Genomic DNA, 21,180 nt, shown 5'->3' on the forward strand with positions numbered 1-21,180 from the left:
CTTATGTTGGCAACGCTTTAAGAAACGCCCACAGACAGATTCTACGAGTGACTAAGGGCAGCCACGCTGAGATGGGCTGTGCAGTCCGGAGGGTTTAACCAGGCAATCTAATGCTCAAACGGAGCAGGATTACGTACGAGTAACTCCCAACCCATTATAAATGCAAAACATGGTTTGGCTATTTAGCTAATGTTGTGTTGTTGTTGTTGTTGTTGTTTTCATGTAAAGTGAACTAGGAAGATATTCCTACAGATGAAATGGTGAAAAGCAGATTACCCAAGGGATAATATCAGGGATTTCCAAACTGGAAGTTATGAATGTCGCACTGTCATTGCATCAGAAATCAAACAACTTGACTGTGCCGAAAAGACAGAAGCTTGCATTCCAACAGTGGATTATGCAGAAATTCAAGGGCAAAAGCCAATGTGGAAAACTTCCTTTTAATTCTTACACAAGTGATATGAGATCTAGAAGCCTCCAATGTGTTGAATAATGGTTAAGGATCTCTTCGCAGTTTATGTTTCTATCCATGCCTATTACTAAAAAATTCAGAATGTGACAAACAAGGGGCTCAAAGCACATGTATCTTATAGGAATACTTATTATCGCTTATCATAGCCATGACAGGCCATTTCTTTGAATACAAAAAAATCTACTAGATTAACTGTGTGTCTGTGTATGAGTGATGTAAGTACAATCCTAGACAACGGGAGAAGCTAACCCCCAACCAGCAGTAAGATGCACTTCCCAAGCAAGAAGTTTCTCTCCCCACTGCCCCAAGATCTCACCAGTTTCCATGGCAGTGGCAAAAACAAAAGCCAAAAATTAAATGACATACCACAGCATTGGGTGGAGAAGTTTAAAACTCTCCACATGGCCCAGAACCCCAATGGATCATTGATCATTTTGGTGAGCAGCGATGGAGCAGCGTTACTTCCACTCCATAGTTTATCTGCACAGATTAGCTGAGGAGGAAGAATGAGCCCCCATGTGTGTCTGTGCATGTCTCTCTGTGTGTTTGGGACTCCTGTGCATGGCGGCCTACACATACCCATGGCTGACATGTGACACACGCACCACGAGGGGAAATCAGGCCACTGGATCAAAAAAGGTGAAAGAACTAAGCCACATATGTCTACTTAGAAGTAAGTCACCTTGAGTTCAATGGGGCTCACTCCCACATTAGTGTGCCACAGTCTCATGGAAATCAGAGGAACATAAGCTTTTAGCTCTGCTGTTACACAGCATTCGTTTCAATGGGACGGCTGAGGAGTGTCTAACTTCCTCTGATGTGCACCAATTCGGCTTTTTTAAATCACCAGTGATTACATTAAAGAACTGCATCATGATAAGGATTCGTTGTTTTGCTGGATGTAAGGCTCCAACAGAAGAAACAACTGCGTTTTGCAGTTATCTGTACTTCACGACTCTTCAGGTCTGGGTGTTTCTTGAGTTGCTTAATCTGACAACAACAACAACAACAACAACCCAGTTTGTGTTGCAGTGTAGCTTCCTTTGTTTAACTCGGCTGTCTTCATACTCTTCTCTTGCCCGCTAGAAGATTTGTGAAAGATTTTTGGAGAAATGTTCCTGTTTATGAAATCATAATCAAATACTTGTGGGGTGAGTTGGCAGTGCAGTTGTTGACAGATGTGTCTCAGGCCTTTGTGTTGCAAGATAATGGTTTGAGTTAACAAAAATTGTTTTGGTGAGGTCATGGGTCTCTTCAGCATCAAACACAACAGAGCAATCTGGGTAATGAGGACCAGCAGGAATGGCACTGAGATGATGCAAATACATAGGGGTTTTTTATTTTTTAAAAAACATAGTTCTGACTTAGGGAACTATGTTAGGGCTTAGCAGTTAACTATTTTGGAAATAAACAGGCTTTTGCTTGCTGACTTTAAATAGCACAATTCTCATCAATTTGTTTTCCACCATGCAGGATCTGGGATAGTATGTGCTCTACATACTACAAGCTTGAGAAATGTCAAGTGCACATTATAGGATTTTGCATAATTACCTATCCGGAAGAACACTAGCACTTATGTTATCAGATAAATATAACAAAGGTATCTTAATTCTTCGGCAAATGAGAAAACCCAAACTCTTATGAATCTCCCATAATTCCCCATCTCCAGTTGATACCCAATGGATCGCTCTGTCATGCTGTTCATTTAAGTTATTGTAATACTACTGGAAGCCTTCATCTTTCAAAAAGAGACTTCTTTTTTGTTCCTGCATGGTTCATTGTAACCACTTAATTCCTCTCCTCCTCCACCCTAAAGCATCTGTGAGAGAGGCATAGCTGGAGACACATCATTCTTCATAGTTGTGTGGCTCAAAGACAGGCGTCACTAGAGTGCAGAAATGTTCTGGGAATTATAAATTGCTGGAGGGATTCCAGTGAAACAGAACCAGCCACCCAACTTGTTCCACACTTAAGTAATGATAAAGGAAGTTAATTGGTGGCTGTGGGTTGGCTCCCAGGAGAAGCTTTAAGGAATGATTCCCATGAACTGTTTGGGGGTGGGGGGTTATGGGCTCAACCATATTATCATATTGTTCTCGTGAAGACTAACTATCTGATGACAGTGTCTGAGTGAAAGCAGCATCACAGATCTAAGGGATTCTGCAAATGCAAACTTCTTTCTGAAATGAATCTGTGGCATTTGTGGCTGGAAAGATTGTCCCTCCTCCCAATCAGTGTTGAGCAGAGGTGAGACGACAGTGGTCATATCCTTCATAGAAACTGAAGCACATATCAATGTACAAAATCTTGCCCTTTTGATAACAGGGTGCTTTCCCCAAGAAAAAATCACTAGAGCTCAGCATAGCCTTTTCACAGCTATTGTTGAATGGAAAACACACAGCTATTAATGGATTTTATTTTATTTAACAAAACTCTTTCCTTGGGCTTCAGGTCATTTCAGCAACAGCATCTGCTAATCTCAATTTGACAAAGAGCTTGTTATGCATTTGATGGTATGAATTGAAGTGATGGAAGGTTTATCTTAGACAAATATCCATTACTATCACTTAAAGAATAAGTATGAAAGAGCTTGGGGACAATTGGTAATATAAAAATTGGCACATTGTCTGAGGATTTCAAAAAAATCAGGATAGTGGCTTCCAGAGAGAGAGAGAGTTTGTAATTCAATAAGTACCATATATTTTTATTTTTAGATTATTAAATGCTTGCTTTGAACAATGACTCTTCTTTCCATTTAAATATATTTAATTTAGTAGTTGCAGTTAAGGACTGAAGTGTTGTTAAATCCACAATAATTCAGAGCAGGGCTGTCTTTGTGGCTCTCCCTCTTCTGTGGCGTAGCATCCCTCTCAAGACAAAACAGGTGCCCACTATCTGCACTTCCCAGAAACAGATGAAGTCATTTTTGTTCTGACCGGCTTGGTATTCCCACCTGGATGAATGGGTCTCTGTCATAGGTCTGCTTTGTTTGTGTGTTTGTTTTCTGCACTGCATTTAACTGGGAATGAGCTGGAGATGGGCTTTTGCTGGTATCTTGTACATCACCTTGAGATGTATGTTTGAAAGGCAATCAATCAAGCATTATTTTTACGTGCTTCACTTTTATTTTCTTCTTTGCTCCCTTGGAAGGGACACGGGTGGCGCTGTGGGTAAAACCTCAGTGCCTAGGACTTGCTGATCGTAAGGTCGGCAGTTCGAATCCCCGTAGCGGGGTGAGCTCCCATCGATCAGCCCCAGCTCCTGCCCACCTAGCAGTTCAAAAGCACTCTTAAGTGCAAGTAGATAAATAGGTACCCCTTTATAGCGGGAAGGTAAACGGCGCTTCCGTGTGCTGCGCTGGTGCTGGCTTGCCAGCTGCAGCTTCGTCATGCTGGCCACATGACCTGAAAGTGTCTTCGGACAGCGCTGGCTCCCGGCCTCTTAAGCGAGATGAGCGCACAACCCTAGAGTCGGACACGACTGGCCCATTCGGGCAGTGGTACCTTTACCTTTACCTTTGCTCCCTTGGAAGGTGGCTAAGAGGACACTGGATGTGGCCACCACCCATTTCTTCTTTAACAGAGGGAATCGGTTCGTTCCAGCTGCTCTAAAAGTCTTTAATGCCAAAGTAGCCCCAAAACTCCTTTACGACATTCCATTATGGATTAGTGCAGTTAACCAATCGTTGGAATGCGTCCAATCCAATTTTCTGTGGAAAATCCTGGGGCTTACTGATCACTCTTACTGGTTGTTGGGCAGAATAAATGAAGTTTTGTGATAACCAAATACCAACCCCATTCCTTCAGGAAATCCCTCCCACAGGATGTACATTTGTCTCCTCTGGATATTATTAAATGTGCCTTAAAGCTAGGGTAGGAAACGTGGCCCTCTAGCCCTCTTTGGGACTCTCCCTAAGCCACACACCACACTGGCCCTGGCCCTACCCTCAAGTACTTTTGCCTGGCTTGAAGGCACCTGGCTTGAATGTTTGTGCATGTGTGTGAGAGACTGTGTGTTTGTGTGTGTCTTAAAACCTCTGGTTTTTGCCTCGCAGGAATGTAGACTATTGTACACAGGTAAAAGTCACACCTCTTTGGCACGTGGCCCCCAGAAGTTGATATACAACGGAATGTGGCCCTGGGGCTGTAAAAGGTGCCCCACTATTGCGTTGAAGCAGAGCTTTCCAAACTGTGTGTCGCAATATGTTAGTGTGCTGGCTGCAGTGTGTAGGTGTGTCCCACAAACACTCCCTGTGGTCCTCCCGGGGCTGGAAAGGGGTTAGTTTAGCCTCCAGTTTGCTAGTAAAACTGAATTTCTGTGTCACAAAATGATGCATGTTTAAAAAGTGTGTCACTGACATGAAACGTTTGGAACGTTCTGCCTTAAAGACTTGGAGGTTCCACTCTGCTTTTAACCAAATAAGGTTGCTCATTTATCGTTTAAACAGCCGCTCTCCTAAGTGGATTTTAAAATTAATAAATTCTGTGTGCAGGATCGGAGCGAAGGGAGGGCATAGATTGAAGTTTAACAGAAGATATGAGAAAAGTTTGCTTTGGAACACATAGGGTGGTGCTAATTGTTACAATATTCTCAGAAGGCTTTTAACAGCAAGACCATGGGTAATATGTTCCAAATACTGAAAGAGCTACAGTATTCAAATGCTGGAATACTGTATTCACATTGCTGGTGCTGAAATGAGTGAAATATGTTGTTACTCAGGGTACAGATGGCCTCCCATTTCTACGCCAAATTAGTGATAGTTTTTCTCCACCCTTTAACATCTGCCCCGAGTTTATAAATTGTTGCATTGTAGTTAACTTCCTTAATTAGAGGAAAGACAAAGTATAATTTGAAAGCACAGCTAGAATTCATTTTCTAAACTGTACCACCAGGGAGAGATTTCCAAGTTTTATGCTGGGGGGTGGTGGAGCCTACCTGCAGATGCATGTTTGTATTTAATTTAAAGTTTCTGATTCTGCTTCAAAAGTCACACACCCGTTGAGACTGTGTCATCCAGGAAGTCCATTGGCAGCTGCTGAACTGGCCATCCGGAAGGCTTTCCACGACACGTCGTAGTTACTAACCCAAGACTTCACGGAACAGACATCCCTAGTTCCAAAGTTCTCTTCATCCAGATTTTATGCTCTGATTCTGGATTTCTGAATTACACAGTCTTTCTATGGTGTGGAATAACTGACGCATTAGACAGGTTCGTCCTTCTTGTGCTTTCATCTCTGGATTGTGTGCAATGCACCATGCTGGCAGAGTTTGCCACCGTTTCCAGTTCCTGAAGCTCATTTGTATCTGCACTGTGTTTCCAGGCTATATACATTAGCAACACTCTGCAGAAAGACAGTCTTAATTTGGGATCCACAGGGATACTTGGCCTTATCCTGAAAGGGTCTTCATCTGTTGTGCATGCTTCATATGAACATGCTAGAAAATGTGTCTGGGCACTCTGTTACCTCTTCCTTTATCCCTCAAGAACTCACTAAGCTTATCCAGAGCAGGAGAATGGGGAGGAGGTGAAGAAAGTAGTCGGTTCTCCCAGGTCCTGACATACAAGTTCAAGCATCTCTGGCAGAAAGCTGATGCTACCCATTTGCACCAGAGAAATCTCTCAGGATACCTACTGAGCTGACTAAGACAAAGAAGGACCAGAGCCATCAGACCAGTGGCATGAGAGAGCAGAGGTTTTGGAACTCGACTAGATCCAAAGCCCATTGGATCCTCTTGAACCAGGGACCGTAGAACCAGGAACTCTGGCACCTTCAGATCTTGCATCCTTGGTGAATGGTACGCTCTACAGAGGTGAACCCTACAGCTTATAGGTCCAGACAAGAAGCCTTGTAGGAATTGTAGGAAAACTGTTAGGCTCCAAGCCAGAGGCTGTCCCTTTAAGCTCTTCCAAGAAAGGGATGGAGCCTGAGAGAAGTGATCTGGCTGTGGACGTATGAAATTGACTCGAATCCATACCTTTCCAATATCCCTAATTTTGCAATGATTGTAAACGTCAAGCTCCCCACAATTTGGCTCCCGCTAGATGTTTTTGGACTACATTTCCCACCATCCCTGAACATTGGCCGTGCTGGTTGAGGCTGACAGGAGTTGTAGTCCAAAACATATAGAAGCTACCTGATTTGGGGGAAGTTGGTATGTATCACCATTTTCATGCTGAATTTTACAGTTGTGCAAGTTTTGTTTACAAGTGTGTAGGGGTGCATGTACACACTGCACATGTTCAGATTACATCTCCCATGCCAGAGATCCAATAAAGGAACAAAATACGGTAAATGGTCTCAAAACTATTTTGTAATCATCATCACAGGATCAAAACTACTTGCTAATACCTGGGAAATCCTAGTGTTATTCTGATCTCATTCTGACTGGGAAGATAAAGCTGCCTATGGGCTGTACCACCTGGCATGGCTGAGTCCTACCCTATTCAGAAAACCCCTTCCATGTAGTAAACTAGATGTCAGAGGAAGGGTGTTTTAGCCTTCTCCCTGATACACTAGATTTCTATATACAAGGACTTACATGGACGATCATGCCGTAATAGGAGCCCTGACCTGCAGTCTGAGGCAGTAGATCCCAGACACAAATTTGCCAATCCTATAAGAGGGGAAAATATTTTGTTAGCGCATTTCTTACATGTTGCCTGATGTCACGTTGCGATGGAAAATATGCACAACATAATCTGGCAGTTAATTTTTCTTAATTATGTCCAAGAAAAAGTCTGGACTGCTCGTATGGTTCAGTATTGTGTGTGTGTGTGTGTGTGTGTGTGTGTGTGTGTGGCTGCTGTGATATTAATTATCACAACAGCTTGGTTTCTTGAGCCATTCATGCCTGTTAGCCTGGAAGTAGATTAACTGCCCAGACTTAAATCTGGCTACGCCATTACTGTACTCTTGCGCCAGCCATGGGGTGAAAACCCTTATATGGTACTGCACTGCCCTCCACTGGAATTCCATGGGGAAGGGGAAGATGCCACATCCATCTTTAAAATCAGACTTGGATGTTCCCTTATTGTTGCTGCAATGTTGCAACAAGAAAAATACTTCAGGAAATAAAGTTCTTATTTTGTGTAGGACCCCACCTTATCTGTTGTGATTCAAGCCTCTGTTTACCACAAGTGGTGGAATAGGATTGGATGCAAAACCGCCTTGTGTGTTTAAATTATGGCTGTTTTCTAGTTTGTCCCGTGTCAAACACATATTTCCCCCCTCTCCTTGAAAACATCACGAGGAAGAACCGATTCACGTGCACACAACAGTGTTTGGGGTTGTAGCTCAGTGACAGAGCATTTGCTTTTCCTGAGAATGCCCCTGGTTCAATCCTTAGCATCTCTAGGTAGTACCAGGAGAGACCCACATACACATTTGAAATCCTGAAGAACCACTATTGGTCAGGGTAGACAAAAATGAAGGGACGCAGGTGGCGCTGTGGGTTAAACCACAGAGCCTAGGACTTGCCGATCAGAAGGTCGGTGGTTCAAATCCCCGCAACAGGGTGAGCTCCCATTGCTTGGTCCCTGCTCCTGCCAAGCTAGCAGTTCAAAAGCACGTCAAAGTGCAAGTAGATAAATAGGTACCACTCCAGTGGGAAGGTAAACGGCATTTCTGTGTGCTGCTCTGCTTCCGTGTGCTGCTCTTAGTAAACCACAGAGCCTAGGACTTGCTGATCAGAAGGTCGGCGGTTCGAATCCCCATGACTGGGTGAGTTCCCGTTGCTTGGTCCCTGCTCCTGCCGACCTAGCAGTTTGAAAGCACATCAAAGTGCAAGTAAATAAATAGGTACCGCTTCGGCAGGAAGGTAAAGGAGGTAAATGGCGTGTCCGTGCGCTGCTCCGGTTCGCCAGAAGCGGCTTAGTCATGCTGGCCACATGACCCGGAAGCTGTGCAACCCCAGAGTCAGTCACGACTGGACCTAATGGTCAGGGGTCCCTTTACCTTTACGGTGCTATTCTAATGAATGGATAGTCCCACTTCAACTTTTCACACAGGTGACATGCAATTTAAAATCTTTATTTATTTTTTTTAAAGAATCAACCAAAGAAAGTTTGCTCATCTAGCCTTTTCACTCTCTGACCAGCTTCTTCTCCTTTTCCTCATCCTAACTGAAGAACAATTCATTGGCAGATTTTTCAAATGAACTGCCTGAGATGGCATATTCTCTGCACGAAGACAGTTATCACAGTTTTGGTAGGCCCTAGGAATCCAACAATCTGATCAGGCAATTATGCTTTGGTCATCATTCTGCAATCTACAATTTCATTTCCCTTAATGGAAACAGGGAATCCACAGCAGGCATCATATAAACGGCAGTTGCATTTGTTGTCCTTCAGCATTACGTATCCAAGCGCAAAATTTGAGTCTTCGCTAGGAGGGGACAGGGGTATCCATCAAAGAGAGACGCGATTCTAGTCAGAAATGTTTTTCTGGCTCTTTCCTCCTGAAATGTTTCAGAAGGCACTGTGGAAAATAAATTTTTGTGCAGCAGGTGCTGCTCTTCTGTCTATCAAGGTTCCCATCTATTGTGCTCCTCCATTATTTGTCTATTTCATTAACAAAAGGGAAATAGATTATGTTGCTACAGCAACAGCTTGCCTTCCATGGAACAAAGCCTTCATTGGAAGTGGAAGTGGGATTTAAGTTAAAAGATGACATTTACCTTACTGCAGGGAAACGGACAGCGCAAGGTCCTCTGCTTGAACGGAGCTCTACAAAAACATCAGAGAAAATGTTCTCGGAGGCAGAAAAAGCTAGTGAGTTATGTAGTGACAGCAGGCCTGTGCAGTGAGCCTCCAGGTCCAATGCATGGGGGATTCATCAACATGGTTCATTAGTAACCTCACCAAGCTATGAAAGTGTGACATCAGAAGCAAATGTCCCTGATGATGAAGGTAAAGGGGAGGGGAACCCACTAAGGAAATGGAGTGGGAAATTGTATATCTCCCAAGAGTATCAATTCAATAGATACTGTACATGTTCTCTTGAAATGTGTCACCCCCTCCCACATACTCAAACCATTGTAGTAATTACCCAAACCACCGTACTAATTACTGTTGAAAAGCAACTTCTCTATGTATGAATTCCTACAGTTGTTTAACATGAGCCTAGGAACGGACAAAGCAATCCATTTCTGGCCCATCTTGACAATTGTTACAGATACCCATTCTGTTCTGTTTCTGCATTAATCTCCTTAATTTGTTTTAAGAAAACCCCTCTCAAAATAGGTATTTGAAACACTCTCTCTCTCTCTCTCTCTCACACACACACACACACACACACACACACACACACACACTCCTGTTTCAATGTGTACTTGGATATATTCAAACTGCCAAGAACTGTGTCACATTGTTATGATATTTGGAAGAAGTAAAATACCTAGTGAACAGCTAAGCTTCACATTGCACTGAGAGATGGATATCAGGTCATTTCATATAGGAATTTTCAAAGGCAGAACATTCCCTACATGAGCTTTTGAATTTGTGAGGGGCAACCTCCATCTTGATTCAGAACTAGCTTGGAATCGGCTCTCTCAGATAATTCTTGGGAATTCTGCAAAATTGCCACGTGCATCCTGATGGGCTAGGAACATACGTCTTATTCTATTGCCCCCCCCCCATGCTCCCCACTTCCAAAGCCAGGTTTAAAACAAAAACAAAAAAGAGTTTTAGATCTGGATGGAGGGGGAAGAAACAATCAAGAGAATTCAACCAAAAAGATATGCTCATCGAAGAAAAGGTTGCTTGGTTCAGACTGCTCTAAGCACCTAGTTTCAAAATGATTAATGAGAGGAAAAAAGTTAGTATTAAAGACAGAATTTCTTCGCTTGTACCCACAACTTCTGCACTTGCACTGTAGCTGACTTTGTAGTTGAAATAACTGCGCAATGATCAGCCACAGTTTCAACGGATGAGAATTTCATCCAAGAGTAAAGGGCTTATAATAAAAATTGGTTGCATAAAATCTGCAAAGCAGCCTGGTCTAGTGTAGCACCTTATTTTACATTTCAAACTGGAACAGAATTTCTTGAGGGAATGGCACTTAGTTTGTAAAACAAATGAGAATTATAACTTGTCGGACACATTTGCATCCTGATCTGGGCATAAGTTATAGCACGATCCATATCATTGCTAGTCAGAAGTAAGTCCTATTGAATTAAATTGGCCTTGCTTTCAGGTAAGTGGGATTAGGATTGTAGTTTTAGACATGTCTATTAACTTCAGTGGGCCTGCCATTTACCTCACAATTGTTGTCTGTAGTTGGTATAATCCTGTCTTTCTGTCTGATCTGCATTATGGGTGGTGTAATGTCTAAAAATCAGAGAGCAGAAGATGTAAGATCTGTGAGTTCAATGAGACTTACTCTCTACTAAGCTTGTTTAGGGCTGAATCCTGAATGAGTCCCACAATCTATTCAAACCCAAGTTCATCTTTTTTCTCCCTGTTACATGAGGGATAGTTTGGAATAAGGCCCAAACTAAATGAAGGTCTCTGAATGTGAATCGTCTTTCGTTTCACCCAAAATAAATAAATCAGCTCTATGCTTTCAGAGTAACATGCACAGCTACCAATCTTCATTTTCCTACTAGCTGGGGAGAAACTGCAAGTCCCGAAATTAGAAAAGCCACTAAAGTTACAAAGTTCTGTGCATGCGATAATTGAACTGGTTATGAAGAGAACTGTGAAGGGAGCTCACAGGAGAAGCGGAGAATGCAACGCTCAACAGAACAGAAGCAGCAAGAGGAAAAGAGCTGGGCTTTTCTAGGCCAATGAGACACTGAGGGGGACGGGAAGCCAGATAATGAGAGTGGATGCAAAATTAGAGAATGACTTTTCAATAAGATCCATTTTAAACGCATATAGGAAATTGTGACAAGAAATGAGCTGAAGAATACTAAATCTTTAGATTGGGGGAAGCCAATGTGGTAACCTCCATATGTTGTTCAACGCCAATTCCCATCATCCCTGATCACTGGCTGGGTAAATGCTTTTAAAAATAGATAAGTAAGTGAACAAAGCGTGCAGGTCTCCACATGGAAAGCTTATATCAAACATTGCTTCAGCACCTTTTTGAAGCAAGAGGAAGAACAAGCAAGTAGTATGTCTTCTGCGTGAAGAAGACAGAGAAATGATATTGGGTAATGGAGAGAAGGCAGAACTGCTGAAAGCCTACTTTCCCTCTGACTTGGACTACAACTCCCATTATTCTTAGCCAACATAGTCCAGGATGATGGACATTGTAGTCCAAAACATCTAGAGAGCACCCCATTAGCTACCACCGATTTACCTGAAGAGCAAGGATGCCTCCATTACTCCTTCCCATGCCAAGCCTTGCAGTAAACATCTGAACAAGGTCTTTGTCTCGAAGTCTGACATTTTTTAGAATATTCCACATATATCTTAGTGAATTCAGTTGGAAAGCAAGCAATTGTCCTGTTTAGGATTCCGCATGAGAGACCCCACATCGCCCCAAGATAAAATTTGCTGTTAGGTCATTCCCTACAACTAACTGAGAACTCTAAAGGCTATAAAAATAATAATCACAAATTCATGGCAGCCCAAAAAAGGTCACTAGGAAAATAAATATTATTTTTCAAGGCATTAGCAAAGAAGCCATCTATAGGGAGCATAACAGCAGTTGGCAACTACATCAAATATCCCCGTTGTGGTATATCTTTATCCATTATTAAATAACATGATTTCTCTATCATTTAAATCTATCTCTTTCAAAGCACAGCTCCCTCACTGAATCTGTTTTTACATAAGACTTCATCTGCTGTTTCAACTCAGAGCTCAGAGTCACATCTGTAATTTCCTTCCTCCCACCTCATTTTTATCTACAAGCCTGGTTCTGTATATAAGATAAATATATCATTATAGACTTCATGAATAAACGCAGCTCCCTAAAGTGCATCTTCAAATTTTGTTTTCAGCATTTGTTTCCCCCCAAAAAGCTTCCAATAAAACAAAATAGGGAATTTGCCTGGAAAGTGCTGGAGAAAACCTACACTCTAAACACTTCTACTACAATAGAAAAAATGTTTCTTAAAAAAAATCAATGACACTGCCCTTCCCAGTTGGATATGAAAACCACATTAAACAAACAAACAAAAATACCTGTGCTATCTCAAGGATCTTAGCACACAAGCTGTGATCTGCTGACCCGTGCAAGCAGGTCATGAAGTGCCATTCAGCAAAAACCAAGCGTTTACTAAGTGCTGTGCTATTGAGCAACTTCTTCAAAACCACTGTTTTGAACTCTGCATTTCACAAGTATGTTCAGACTTCTGTGCGGCTCAAGCCCTGCACCAGGCAAGGGAATACAGCAAAAAGTGGATCTTCTTTGCCACAATAAATTTAACCTTTGCATCTGGGATTTTTCGCCAACTCATAAAATACAGTGTTCTGATGTTGTTTAGGGACATATAATGCTGTCGGAACAAATCTTATTTGTACTTCTCGGCGAATGTTATGGTTTTACCAAAGGGCACAGCAAAAGGTCGCTAGCGCAAGACCCACGGAAATGAATGGAGTTTGTGCTAGAGAATTCTGGAATGGCTCGCATTCATTTCAAAGAGGCTTGCCCAGGAGAACTCGTTTGTTTGTTTGTTTGTTTATTGCATTTGTATCCCCCTTTGTTTCTCCAAGGACCTCAAGGTGGCGTACATGGCTTCCCCACTCTTCATTTAATCCCCACCGCAATCCAGTGAGGTAGGTTAGGGTGAGAGGCAGTGACTGGCCTAAGGTCATCCAGTGAGCTTCACAGCCAAGTGGGGATTGGAACTCGGATCTTCCAGTTTCTAGTCCAACATTCTAACCACTACACCACACTGGCTCTCCTTCTGGGTTGATTTGGCTTGGAACAGAGACAGTGAAATCTGTCGGTATCAAATTCTTTCTATTTCTCATTCCTGCCCCCCCCCCGCCCCCATCTTAAGATCAATAAATCAAGCATTTTATTTGTACGCTGTCTTTGCAAAGTTAAAACCATGCTCAAAGTGACTTACAACATATTTTTAAAATTTTATAATTACAATTATGGCAAGAAGAAGAAGAAGAAGAAGAAGAAGAAGAAGAAGAAGAAGAAGAAGAAGAAACAGCAAATCAAACATCAAAAGGTACAAAACCGAATTGAACAATTTCCACATATAAGATTTAAAATAAATATACAAAAAATTAATAGCAACAGCAACTCCTCACCAACAACAGAGTCTGTTCAGCAGCCTTGGTTTTTGTAGCTGGAGTCAGTCACGGCCCCTCCCGCGTATTCCAGGTGGGAAAAGGCCTGCAAAGCAGGGAGCAGGACTTCGAGAATTTACAGCCAAGTTCATTTCTCTGCATTACTAGATTGCTTTGTCATTTTTTTTATAAAAAAAAAGCTGCCATGAAAATTTATCAGCATTTCAGCAAAAATTTATCCACGTTCACGTTTGTCTGCAATTGTGCTCGATGTGCACATTGTTGCAAGTATTTTCACTGCTATAATTCATTTTTGTGGGTTGTTTCTACTAATATATCATTTCTATGCCTACTTTCCCCCAATACATCTTATACACATTATTTGGCTGGAGAAATGTATCTCAGGATTCAGAGGAATGCAAACTTTAAAAGGCAGCTGTGTTTCAGTTCACATGTTGTTTCACAAAGTGAATTAGGAAAGCTCGGCTTAAAATCTGAACAAAACAAATTTCTCCTCTGTCCCTAACCGGACGTCAATATTGAAAGTGCAAAGTTGGAATTGCATGTTCTTCTGGTTGCAAAGTAAAGAATGCACAGAATGTTAGCAAAGCTCAAGTCAGACAATTAATTTTTGCCTTTCGTTCAGAATTAAATAATCAGCTGAGAAATTGTGTACAGTTTAGACTGCACTGAAATCATTAATAAGAATCCCTACCAAACATTAGTATGCATGGACATCAAAGGGGTAAAATGGCTGAGTCTGGCATATTTCCCTTCTAACAGGGAAATAGTTGCATGCAACTGATCATAGTTCAAACAACTTCGAAAAATAATCTTTAATATTTAAAGGAAAATGCTAGTCAGAGGTTCCATAACTTCAGTAGATCTTTGTCATGTATTATTTACCTTCTGGAGGAATAAAGAGCTGCACTCCAACAAAAATTGTAAGGATGGCTATCAAAGTAGACCTTTGATAATGCTGGGAATAGAACAAAATGAATTTTCAAGACAGGGCATCTTAATGAAGGATGCAATGCATAGATGTTAACAGTAGATATTTAGAAAACTATGGTTTGTCTTAGTTTCTGTTATATATATATATATATATATATGCTTTCGTAGATTTTCACGGGTACAGGAATGCAGGTTTTGGTGTCTTCGGGTGTCTTCCCGTGTAAGAGTTGGGGTGTCTAGGCGACGTTTCGACGAGGTCTCACTCGTCATCTTCAGGCTGGTGCTTTCGGCTTCTTGTTACTGGAACAGAGCTCTTACACGGGAAGACACCCGAGGACACCAAAACCTGCATTCCTGTACCCGTGAAAATCTACGAAAACATATATATATATATATATACACACAGCACAATCAGTGGTTATTATATACATCATATAACACAGAATGAGAATAATTTATGTGAATACGTTGCAGTTTTCCATTGCCTAAAGTTTTGAACCAGCTGCCCAGCTTTCCTTAAATAATAACAATTCTTCTTCATCTGCAGGGAGGATGATCTCTGGCTCCAGTCCTATACAGTCATACCTTGGTTTTCAAACAACTTAGTTCTCAAACAAATGGGCTCCTGAATGCCACAAACCCAGAAGTGACTGTTTCGGTTTGTGAATTATTTTTGGAAGCCAAACATCCGACAGGCCTTCCGATTGGCTGCAGGAGCTTCCTGCAGCCAATCCGAAGCCGTGCTTTGGTTTCCGAATGTTTTGGAAGTCTAACAGACTTACGGAACGGATTCCGTTCAACTTCCAAGGTGTGACTGTATTCATTTACCTGGGAGTAAGTCTCCTTGAATTCAGTTAGGCACACTTCTGAGCAGACATGTATAGGATCGAACTGTCAAGCAAGGAAAGAATGAGAGGAAGACCCTTTGAAATAGCATTTATACTAGAGATGGGGAGCTTGTGGCCTTCCTTCCTGATCATTGGCCATACTAGCTGTGACTAAAGGGAACTGGTGGTCAACAATGTCTGTAGGGCCAGAAGATCCCCATTCATGACTTATACCCGTTGGTCCTTTTGACAAGCATTTATATAAAGGTCCTGTTGAGCACCACAATATGGAAAAGTAATTCTTTTCCTTGTAATATTCATGATTAAACCCAGACACTTAGCTATGCTAAATGAGGAAGTAAAGGAAAATAACAGACAAAATGGGGGGGGGCAGTATCTTAGGCTAAGCACGGCCTCATGCAACATTTCTAACAGAATATAAGCTTTTCTGTGAAAGCTTTCTACATGGCACCCATTGACTGAAATTTGAAAATGCGTCCTAAAAGGGATAGCATGCCCTCCAACATTTCTCCAATGAAAACAAGGACATTGTATTCCATAATATTATTCATAATAATTTTATTATTTATACTTCACCCATCTGAATAGGTTGCCCCAGCCACTCTGGGCAGCTTCCAACATATATAAAAAACATAATAATAGATTAAACATTTTTAAAAAACACTTCCCTGTGTCTTTTAAACTCCTTACCCTCAAACATTTCTCCGATGAAAATAGGGACATCTTAAGGAAAAGCGGGACATTCTGGGATCAAATCAGAAACTGGGATAGCTTCCATAAATCCAGGACTGCCCCTGGAAAATAGGGACACTTGTAGGGTTTGGAATAGTTCATTCTTTGGCAAGTGCATTGTTGAACAATCCATATTCCATGAAATCACCCAGAGTACTTTGGCGGTGCAGCCATTGCCTTTTGGCCTGAGTCAAAACTGAATTCATCTGCAGCTGAACATATTAACCACTAGGAAAGAATTCATTCTAGGCCAGTTGGCTGGCTGCTGTGGGTTGTGTGTATATGCTTTTCAGGTTCCCCTCTGGTCATCCCTTAGAGTACTTAGGCCAGATGTTTTTATTAGAAATATTGCAACAATACAGTCTGTTTAAGTGTCTCCTGCTGTTAGACCTGGGATCCAGCCCAACACAATACTCTGAAGCATCCTGCATCCAAAGAAAAGTGAGGAATAAGCAGGTTCACAGTTAGCAACCAAGGGATTCACATCAAATAATCCAATACTGCCTGAATAGGGAAAGGGGGGTTTCAGTTAGCCTGCCTAGGATGCCCTTAAACCCCTGTAAGGATGTGGCCAACCAGGCACTTTGATCAAGATACTTCAGTGAGAATACATACAACCTCACAAGATAAACCAACAGCACCCTAGAGGCCTAGTGGTTCTTCCAGCTTTCTGATGCTTAAAAATATATATAGCAGGATGGGTTCTTCTGTTGCATGGGCAAAATTGCTAAGAATGGTTGCATATTTCTAGCATTATAGTTCTAAGATACGCTCAGTTGAAAAGAAATGTTTTACCACCATGACCCTGCATGCAAACCTGTGGCAGGAGCTGGAAGAAGGGCTACCTTGGCAGTGACCAATAGTGCCAAGTGAGGTCTGCTGATGTTATTCGCCCACAGCCAGAAAGGAGACTCAAGATACACAGCACGGGATGTAAAGTTTATATTCATTTTTATAGTGGGGTTGGAAACCTGGAAGGACAGATCGTGAAGCTGAGGTTCCAATACTTTGGCCACCTCATGAGAAGAGAAGACTCCCTGGAAAAGACCCTGGTGTTGGGAAAGATGGAGGGCACAAGGAGAAGTGGACGACAGAGGACGAGATGGTTGGACAGTGTTCTCAAAACTACCAACATGAGTTTGACCAAACTGCGGGAGGCAGTGGAAGACAGGAGTGCCTGGCGTGCTCTGGTCCATGGGGTCACGAAGAGTTGGACATGACTAAACGACTAAACAACAACAGGAAAACTGGAAAAAAGAATCCACATCTGGCAACTGTTGCCAATGCTGCAATGCCAACCATTGTTTTTGTGTCATAGTTCATAGGTAGTTCATAGGTAGATGAGTCTAAAAATCTTGGGACACAAGTTTTCATGGCCCTCTAGTGGCTATATGAAGGCTCATGTACCAGAAATAAAGTATTTGGCATTAACTCTGAAAACATATATTCAATTCTGACCAAACTAAGTCTCCTGCTATACATTTTACTGTAGGAGGCTAAGTTTGGTCAGAATCGAGTATACGTTTCATATTCGAGTATATAAGTTAATGCCGAGCTGGCGCTAAATGCATTACTTCTGGTAAATGAGCCACCACTGCTGCAAGAGGGTCATGAAAATTAGTGTCCCAGGTTTTTTAGATTCATCTACCCATGTACTCTCTGAAACCAAAGGGGCTCATTGGTTGCCAGATGTGAAATATATTGGCATTATTTTCAGCTCTCCTATTGCACTATATAGAACAAGAAGATTTGCAGTCAGTTTAACTGTGAAAGTGTGAGGTGCTGGAATCTGGATAAGTCAGGTGGAGGCACATACTACCAGTCCCAAGCCCCACAGATGATTGGAAGCAGAATAATCCTTCCTTCACTAAGGGAACTATGGGGATACCGTATGTGTCAAGCATATGCAAAACAACAACAACAACAAACAACAAACAACATACTTCATTCAGCAACATGTCAGGCTCCAAAAAAAGCATGTGCCAGGAATACACCAAGCAATGGAAGGTGGTTGGAAACGATCCTTGAACAAGACTCCCATTGAAGACTCCTTAGCTGAAATCTGCTCTTAGTGAACTGAATTTTGCGGTGCACTTCTCCAGCCAAGTAACGTGTAAAAAAAATGGTGCATTAAAATGCATGTATTGGTGAAAACAACACACAAACAAATGCATTCTGTACATTTTGCAAAATGTGAGTATTAGGCAAAAAGGAATGCAAATTTGCCTATTCACAGAATTTTGCACTAAAGTGCTGATGAATTTTCATGAGGACTTTTTTTAAAAAAAAAGTCAAACGGATGTCAAAATGTGGAGAAATGAACTGAAGATTTGAAAAATGTGAAACTCAGGGAAACCAACAGGGACAGATTTACTCATCCCTACCCATCACATTCCTCAAATGATCCCCACCTTACACCATTATGCTCTGTGTGTCATTTCCAGCTAAGAATTTGGCTGGCCAAATAGCATAGCCCACATCTGAGATATGCAGCTATTTCATTTGCTTACAGGCCCGCTGCCTAGGTTGTCTATCCATTCAGGAGACTATTAACCTTGTTCGTGCTAACAGACCTGGAAGATTTGTGGCCAAGCAGAGATGGAAACTTGGAAGACCTGAAATTTCCACAGGGTACAGGATACGACAGTACCCCCCAGCTCTCAGCAAGCACACCCAGAAATAGAATGCTTGAAATGGTATTAGACAATACTAGGTGAACAGGCAGGACTTCATGGGACAGAAGAGGGGGGCAATCTCAAAATATATGCCAGTTTAGACAATTTCAGACTAATTGTGCACATCTTGTGCTTTTTGAACATTTCACCTCTTTAAAAACAAGCCCAAGCTAAAAGAATTGTTTTATTGGTTGCAAAGGAAAATTCACCCTCACATATGGAAATCGTTAGAATGACGATATAGCATAAGTTTATTGTTACAAGAGTAGCCATGCTGCAGACTGAATGAGGTTTCTTTGTTTTTTAATTCGAGCAAAGAAAATTCTCAAGCACGGAACGCCAAACTTGTTGGTCAGACATGCATCACAATCCAGTGCATGATTACTCAGTAGCAAGCCCCGCTTTGTTCAGTGGGGGTTACTTCTAGGGAGGGGTGAAGAGGATTGACGCCTAAGTGGGTTTACTTTAGGCCTGCAGCCTGTATTAGTTAAACGGGTGTGCTCTCTTTGCTTGTCTTCATCCTGAATGTCGTGCAGTGGGTGGGGTGAATGATTAATGCAAGACACCGTGTGCAGGAAGAAGCTGAGCAACCAAAGTTTTTGTGCAAACAAGACCGTATCATTAGAGAAAGTGATGTGATACACTCGAGGGGTGACATGTCGTTAGTCAGGCACTTCCTTAATTCCTTAATACATGGTCCTAAAATAAGCACCAGAGCTTTCTTGCAGGCAATGGGCACAGTTTGTTTGTTGCAACTAATGCTGAAGAAATTTATTTTCATAGAATCATAGAATATTACGAGTTGGAAAGGACCCACGGGTCATCTAGACCAACTCTCCTTTGGGAGTTGAACATGGTATGAAAGAGGAATTCATTTTATAAATACATAAATAAATACAGTGGAACCTCGTGTTACAGACAGGATCCGTTCCAGAGACCCATTTGTAACACGGAACTGACATAAGCTGAAGTGCCACGTCTGCACACACAATTTAGCACTTCTGCGCAGGTGCGAGTGGTGAAACCCGGACGTAACCCATTTCAGTACTTCCGGATCGTCACGGGACGCTAGATGAAAACAAACAACATGAAGCAGACGCAACATGAAGTATGACTGTAACAAAAAAGCAGTTTTAAAAACAGTAGACGTTTATCAAAATACAGATAAAATCAACTGTTTCAAAAAATGTACATAATGAAATTACATGTCTAGGTTGCCTATATTAGATTTATACACATGCATACATTATATCAGATACTGTAATTCAAAAAAAACTGAGATTGTTGAGTGTGTGTTTTTTAAAAGAAAGCAACAATAACACTAACAACCATTGACACACAAACACATTATACTAAGGGAAACCAGGTGGAATGTATTTGAGGCAAAAGGTCATATCCTGAAGTCAGCAAACATTTTTTTTAGCCAGATGTAACAAGATTGGTCACACTGGCAAAAGGGTCGTGTGAAACATTTTGGGCTCATGAGCTTTAGTGCTGGGTGTGTAAGCTGGCACCATTAACTCAGAAATTCCATCAGAAAACATGATGTTGTTTTATTAGCAGAAATTCCGCCACATTTCCCTAGTTTGTCAAATGTCATTTTCCCCCTCCTGTTAGAGACAAGCTTTACACATTACCGGCTACTCTATCAAATTACAAGAACAAATATATCAACTCAACATACTGTTCTCCCATATAATGAAAAATTGATTTCAAGTGAAGAATTGCATACAGGGCTAGAGCAGTAAATTGCCTCCTTAGTGGCTTTTTGCATTCCCCATGAACGTAATTGAATGTCACTCATCCACGTTTGCAGACACGGTCCCATTGACTTTACATGAAGGAAGGAACTTGCAGGGTGCAAGTTCAGGAGTCCACTGTATGGCTTGTGGACTAGATGGAGCCTGTCCACACTTTAAAAAGCATTGCAGGGCAGAGGCGTAGCAAGGTCAGGTGGTACCCAGTGCGAAAAATTTTTGTCACCCCCCCCACACACACACATCAACAGTTCGGGGTAGGCTTGGGAGTTGGGGTGGGCAGTGTGCCGACTGTCACCCCCCTCAGTGATGACACCCGGGGCGGTCCGCATCCCCCCACACCCCCTTCCAACGCCTCTGTTTCAGGGGTCTGCTTACTTAGCTCTTCACAGTGGTTTAGACTTATTGTTTAGAAGTAGCATCTTTGGAAAGTTGCTGCTGCAAAGCAATTTGAACCTCCCGAGCAGCTAAAACATAGAATTACCAATGGTGTGGTTCATGGCAGGTGTTCTATCCTTTGACCAAACCTCCTTAAGTGCTGTCTTAG

This window comes from Podarcis liolepis, assembly GCF_965112155.1.
Source record: "Podarcis liolepis genome assembly, chromosome: 6".
In the NCBI taxonomy this organism is placed as follows: domain Eukaryota; kingdom Metazoa; phylum Chordata; class Lepidosauria; order Squamata; family Lacertidae; genus Podarcis; species Podarcis liolepis.